This window comes from Bidens hawaiensis, unplaced genomic scaffold (assembly GCF_021521415.1).
Source record: "Bidens hawaiensis isolate Kalapana, Puna unplaced genomic scaffold, B.hawaiensis_p1.1 tig00029807_1, whole genome shotgun sequence".
In the NCBI taxonomy this organism is placed as follows: Eukaryota; Viridiplantae; Streptophyta; class Magnoliopsida; order Asterales; family Asteraceae; genus Bidens; species Bidens hawaiensis.
Genome location: NW_027494945.1, coordinates 93,756 through 100,538, shown reverse-complemented (window position 1 = coordinate 100,538; position 6,783 = coordinate 93,756). Strand labels below are relative to the sequence as shown.

The following is a 6,783-nucleotide window of genomic DNA, read 5'->3' as shown; positions in this document are numbered from 1 at the left end:
TTTTTTAAAAGGTTGCACTTTGTAGAGGTATTTTTAAGGTATTTTTCGGATATACATTGGATATTTGAAATACCCGGTTTCAGGTATTGGAAAAACCCGGTTCCGGGTACGGAACCAGTTGGGGTTTTCGGGTATTACCGGGCACAAAATCGGGTCCGGTTCGGGTTCGGATTTTACTACCGAAATGCATACCCTATCCCTACCTTACGGGTAGGGTCGGGTACGGGTTCAGGTATTAAAATAACCAGTTCTAGATTTTTATTTCGAGTTCGGGTTTTTTGTGCAACTCTAAATACGAGTTTCCAAAGTAATACAAAGGATGGCTTATGCTTAATCGTCATATCATATTTCTGTTGGTGGGCTTATTTAAGTGGGCTTATCTAGCAGCTCAGAAAAAGAAGAAAGAGGCCCACGTGGGATTTTTAGTTTATAGAGTTAAATGTCATTTTAGTACATGTGGTTTGGTCACCTACGCAACTTTAGTACCCATTCTTTATTTTATGCAAATGGATGCCTCAGTTTCAAAAAACTTGCGTTTTTAGTACTTTTTTTCTAACGCCGTCTATTTTTTTCGTTAAGTCGAAGATAATTTAGTAACTTCGTTATTTTCTTTGTTTTTTTCTTTTCTTTTAAACACTTATATCTTGTAAACCTTAAATCCCACAATCATAACATCAAAATCCAAATCCTAAATCCCTAAACTCTTTCTCCATATCATCATAGGGTTTGAATTTTTACAATATTTGGGAATTTAAGATTTGGATTTTGATGTTTTGATAAGGGGATTTAGGGTTTACAAGATATAAGTGTTTAAAAGTATAAAAAAACAAAGAAAATAACGAAGTTACCAAATTATCCCTGACTTAACGGAAAAAATTAACGGGGTTAGAAAAAAGTACTAAAAATGCAAGTTTTTTAAAACTGAGGTAGCCATTTGGATAAAATAAAGAATATGTACTAAAGTTGCGTAGTTGATCAAACCATAGGTACTAAAATGACACTTAACTCTAGTTTCTATGATTAAGCAGGGTCGTAAGTCGTGACTTCTTATGTTCAATCCGACATCTAACTAATGCAGGGCCGGCCCATAGGGGTGGCGGGGTGGTCGACGGCCACAGGCCCGACACCCCGTTAGGCCAGAAATTTTTTTTAAAAAAATATTTATTTTTTTTTAAAATAATATGTATACTTAATGTTTAATCTTAATTACATGACCACTAGCTTGGTCTAGTGGCAAAAGAGTATTATTCTTAACCAAAAGGTCATGGGTTCAAGTCTCATTTGAGACATGTTTTAATCCTATTTTATACAAAAATTTTTTATACAACCCAAATTATAACCAAGTAAACCTATATAAAAATTTAATTGTTTAAACTAACAAAATACTTCTTTTTAATTAAGGCCTAAATTTTTTTTTTTCACTTGAAGATTGGTTTGTTTACGAGCCAAGTGGCTGTTACCTTTTCATTTGGACCCCGAGTGGACACATGTTTTATTTGTGACCCGTTTTGACATGCATAGTGAAAAATGAAAATAGTCTTGAATTCGAATATAATTTTCTTTTACCCGAATCAACATAGGACACAAATGTCTAAATTGAATTCGAATATAATTTTCTTTTACACAAATTTTCTTTTACCCTACGAGACTTATGCCTAAATTGCAAATGAAAAAAGAAAACAGAAAAAAATATCAATATTTATTTAAACTACTTGACACCCTTTATCCTTTATTAAAAGCTTGGGGCTTAACACAATTGTACAACAATAACCCCAAAAACGACGGCCCCGTGAATTAAAAAAAAAGTCATAGATCCAAAACCCTACTATTTTTGTATGAAAAAAAAGTAAAAATAAAAAATACGTATTACACCACATAAGAAATCAAAGATGATGGTTTTGAAATGTGGTCTGGTTCTTTTTGTTGTAACATCAATCGGGTGTTTATTGATTACTAATGCTCACATTGATCCCACTTTGGGTTTTGTTGAGGTCATGCTAAATCAAACAAGTTTTGAATACCAGAAGCCTTACCATACACCCCTTGACCAACGTTACAGTTACAAAAACGGGACACATCGTTTCTGGGTGTATGCGGACGACAAGCCGCACCATCTCGGCAGCAACACACAACCGCGCACCGAAATTCGCATACATGTAATCTTCTTCTTTCCTTATTTTCCTTTTCATGTTGTGTTGTGTTCTAGAATACATTTGTATGTAAAGTAACTACGTCCAGACTCCAAACTATAAAATATTGTTGGGTCAATTGTTGTTTGGCCCAAGTGTATAAGGCCCAACCCAAGAGTTAGGTTTTATTATATTTGGTAATGCCTTGGTTAACAAGTTAGGTTAGTCCTATATAAACCGAGTTATGGTTAGACATTAGAAGAGGTGAGTTTGGTGTAACCGAGTTAGGGTTCATCAAGAGTCAAACCGAGTTAGGTTTGAGGGTTTGTAATCAGTTTTTAGAGTGATATTCTCTGATTAATATAAACGAGGGTTATTTGTTTAGTTTGTGTGTTGATTATTGATACGGGACTTGAATTGGTATCAGAGCCAAGTTCAAGAAATCGATAATCGGTCAGCGACGAGCGGTGGCTTGAGGAGAAGCTATCAATCGGTGCATATCGGAACCAAGTTGGGTTTCCGAATCCGAGTCTTGTGCGGTGAAAGTGGAGAACAAGGTTGGTTGGTTCGATCGTTTTTTTTTTGAGTTTAGCCAAGGAAACCACGTAAGGGTTGCCGTAGCTAGTACGATCGGAAGTTGGAACCAAAATAACAAAGGTGCTTTGCTTCTGTTTCGTCGGTATTATATGGATTATTGAGTTGTGTAATTAAAGTGGTCACATAAATCAATATTAAATTTGTTAGTGGGCAGTGATTACGAAAGAGGAAGCATACGTATAATATATTTTACAATTATATTTTTGCACACTATTATTTGCAAGAGGTATTTGTGAACCGGGGTTTACGAGCAACTGTGTTCGGCTCTAAAAAGTTGTTCGGGACTGTTTTGTTCGTACTTGTTTCAACGGAGTGAAGCAAGGGGGTTTGACACCGTCAATGGCAGGTGACAAAGAAGAGTCGGTAATCCAACCCAAAGCGAGCGGGGGATATCGTTGCAGGTTCCAAAGTTGAATGGAACTAATTACATCACATGGGCGATTGTGGTGGAAGCGATCTTAGATGATCAAGAGTTATGGGAAGTTGTTCAACCGAATGAGGGTGCGGTTATTGATGCGAAGAAGAATAAAACGGCAAGGTCGTTTTTGTTCCAAGTTATTGAAGGTAATATTCTTCTTCAGGTTTCTCAATACAAGAATGCTCGAGATATATGGACGGCTTTGAAAGCATAGTTTGTTGGGGCCGAGCGAGTTCAAAAGGCTCGACTGCTGACGTTGAAAAGTGAATTTGAGAAACTCAAGATGGCGGAAGACGAGACTGTTGATCAGTTTGCGGGAAAAATAACCGGTATGGTTTCAAAGGCAACGAGTCTTGGTCACGTATTCGAGCAAGATGTCTTGGTGAAGAAGTTACTAGATGCGATTCCAAACAAATACTTCAACTTGGTAGCATCAATCGAACAAACGGTTGATCTTGATAGTATGAGGTGTGAAGATGCTGTTGGAAGACTTAAGGCGTTTGAGGAACGTCTACGAGGGAGAGAACGTGCTTCAAATTCACAAGGTCAGTTACTTTTCAATCAGACAGAAAGTAATTACAAAGGGAAGTCGTATGATCAGTCCGGTAGCCGAGGTAAGGGTTGGCCGAGTTCACGGGGACGTGGAAAAGGCCGTGAAACCGGAGGTCAAGATCGAGAGGATGAGGATCAAGATGGTTGTGAAAACCGATATGGTCAACATCGTGTGTCAAGGTATACGGGTCAAAGAAAGGATCGTCAATGGAGAAGAAAGGATATGTCACAGGTTCAATGTTTCCGTTGTGATGAGTTCGGTCACTTTGCGTCTTCGTGTCCGGAATGTATGAAGAAAAAGGAAGAATCTAATTTGAACAAAATTGATGATTTTGATCCAAGTTTATTTATGATTAAAGGTGATCAGAAAAAGGTTTTTCTGAATGAAGATGGTGTGATTCCAAAGCGTTTCGAAACCGAGCCGATGGAGAAAGATCTTTGGTATCTCGACAACAGAGCATCGAATCACATGACGGGTAATAAATCGTATTTTTATGAATTGAATGAAAAAGTCACGGGAACGGTGAAGTTTAGAGATGAATCTTGTATTGATATTCAAGGAAATGGGTCGGTCTTAATTGAAGGAAAAACGGGGGAGCAACGTTTGTTGACCGATGTCTACTACATTCCGAGCTTACAGTGCAATATCATAAGTCTTGGTCAAGCAACGGAAGGTGGATGCGAGATTCACATGAAGCATGATTTGCTAATGAAAGATGATACAGATAAGCTTTTGATGAAGGTGACAAGGACCAAGAATCGATTGTACAAGATCAATCTCAAGATAACAAGTTCCGGTAAACGAGCTATCATTGGAATGAAGAATTTTGCAGGTAGGGATCTTCAAAGTATTGAACTGAAAGAAGACAAGCCGGTTACGAGTCAGATTTCAATAAAAAATCCAAGTTCCAAAATTCAAAGTCCAAAGAAGAGTGTTATGGAAGTTAAACGCGTGGTCAAGGAAGTGATTCAAGCCCAAGGGAAGACATGTAATGATCAAACGAAGCAAGTGTTACTTCTAGCCAAGTGGAGCCAAAAGAACATTGCAAGAGATCATGAAAAGCCTCGGGAGAATCAAGAGAATGTTGACAAGCGTGAAGTTGAAGACCTGCCAATTTCGAGTAGGAAATTAGGGGGTGAGTCGGGTGACTCGGGTACAACAATTGCGGAGGTGATTGTTGGGTCAATTGTTGTTTGGCCCAAGTGTATAAGGCCCAACCCAAGAGTTAGGTTTTATTATATTTGGTAATGTCTTGGCTAACAAGTTAGGTTAGTTCTATATAAACCGAGTTATGGTTAGACATTAGAAGAGGTGAGTTTGGTGTAACCGGGTTAGGGTTCATCAAGAGTCAAACCGAGTTAGAGTTTGAGGGTTTGTAATAAGTTTTTAGAGTGATATTCTCTGATTAATATAAACGAGGGTTGATAAGCCTCGAACCGAGTTAGAGTTTGAGGGTTTGTAATAAGTTTTTAGAGTGATATTCTCTGATTAATATAAACGAGGGTTGATAAGCCTCGAACAACGTTACAGTTACAAAAATGGGACTCATCGTTTCTGGGTATACGCAGTTGATAAGCCACACTATCTCAGAAGCACCACACAACCACGCACAGAGATTCGCATACTTGTAATCTTCTTCTTTCCTAATTTTATAATTACCACAACGTGTTTAATTATAGGATACATCCGTTGGGTTCAAGTGGTCCATGAGCCATGTTTGATGGTTAGCGAGTCAAACCCGACATGAAGTCAAAATTTTAACCCGACACTAAATGAACTCAAAAGCCGTATCAGACACATGAACCCGAATACGACACGAGTTTTCACAGGTTGATGCGACTAATTCATTTTTTTTTGTTTTTTTTTATATTAGTACTCTATAGTTACAAATCTACATAAAATAAGTACGTTTGAACTATAACATATGATTTCTTTTCACTTATCTTTATTTTCTTTTATATTTTGATGTGGTATGATATACAAGACATTAGTTTTTTTAACAAATTAAACAAGCTAAATGGGTCAACCTGTTAAATCTACCAGTTCATTAAATGTAATTTTGGATTTGACCTGACCCGTATGCATTAACACTAAACCCGATCCCATAACTTAGTGTTAGATTAGTGTCGTATTTTCGTGTCATTACATAAATTTACATCTCTTATTTGGGATGACCAAAAAAGGGACCCGGCTTTGAGAAAACTTTTCATGATAGATATGTATGCAGCCGGACTACACTTCAGGAATATGGCAGTTTGAAGGGCTCGCATTCGTCCCAAATGAAACAAGTGGTGCAACTATTGTTCAGATCCATGGTGCGTCCCATGGTAGCACCACAATAATACTGAGGATTTACAATGGAGATATGAGGTATTATAGTACACCCGTAATAGATACTGGTCTATATGATAAATGGTTTAAAGTTAATCTTATACATGACGTTGATGGAGGGAAAGTAACAGTTTATTAATAACCAAGAGAAATACAAAACACATGATCAAGGTCCCGGTATGCTGTATTTCAAATTTGGAGTCTATGGCGCGCCCAAAAACATTAGCTACTATATGGAATCGCGATGGAAAGAAGTTAAAATTTACAAAAAATGTTAGTTCCATGGTTTGAAAGACTTGTACCTTTTTCTTTTTTTTTATCATAAACCGGTCATATTGGTGAGTATCTTTATCAGTTTATGTATTAGTTAAGGTTGTTAGAACATTTACAGACTATATTGATTGTTTTGACAAGGTTCTAGTTATATGGTTTAGTTAAATGCGATATAATACGTTGTTTTTGTGACATCAGAAGACGGCAGAAGGGGAATTTTGTATCCGTCCATATCAACATATCATGGTAGAATCATATTCATTTAACAATTTGACCCATCAACTGACTCGACACAACTCACCTGTTTTTGTATAACTAAGCATAGCTATTAACTTTGAAAAACCTTTTAACATACTCTAAACTAATAACGCGTTAATTTTAGCATAACTAAGTATAACTATTAACTTCGTAAAACCTTAACATAATCTAAAGCTAATAACTTTAATCTAGACAAACAGAGAAAGTTAGTAAGGAAAGTGATT

At 36.9% G+C, this 6,783-nt stretch overlaps 1 pseudogene; it reads left to right on the top strand.

Annotated features, from left to right (window-relative positions):
- The first annotated feature begins 1,887 nt into the window (after positions 1 to 1,887).
- On the top strand, positions 1,888 to 6,333 carry LOC143579465 (citrate-binding protein-like; annotated as a pseudogene).
- Positions 6,334 to 6,783: the final 450 nt, after the last annotated feature.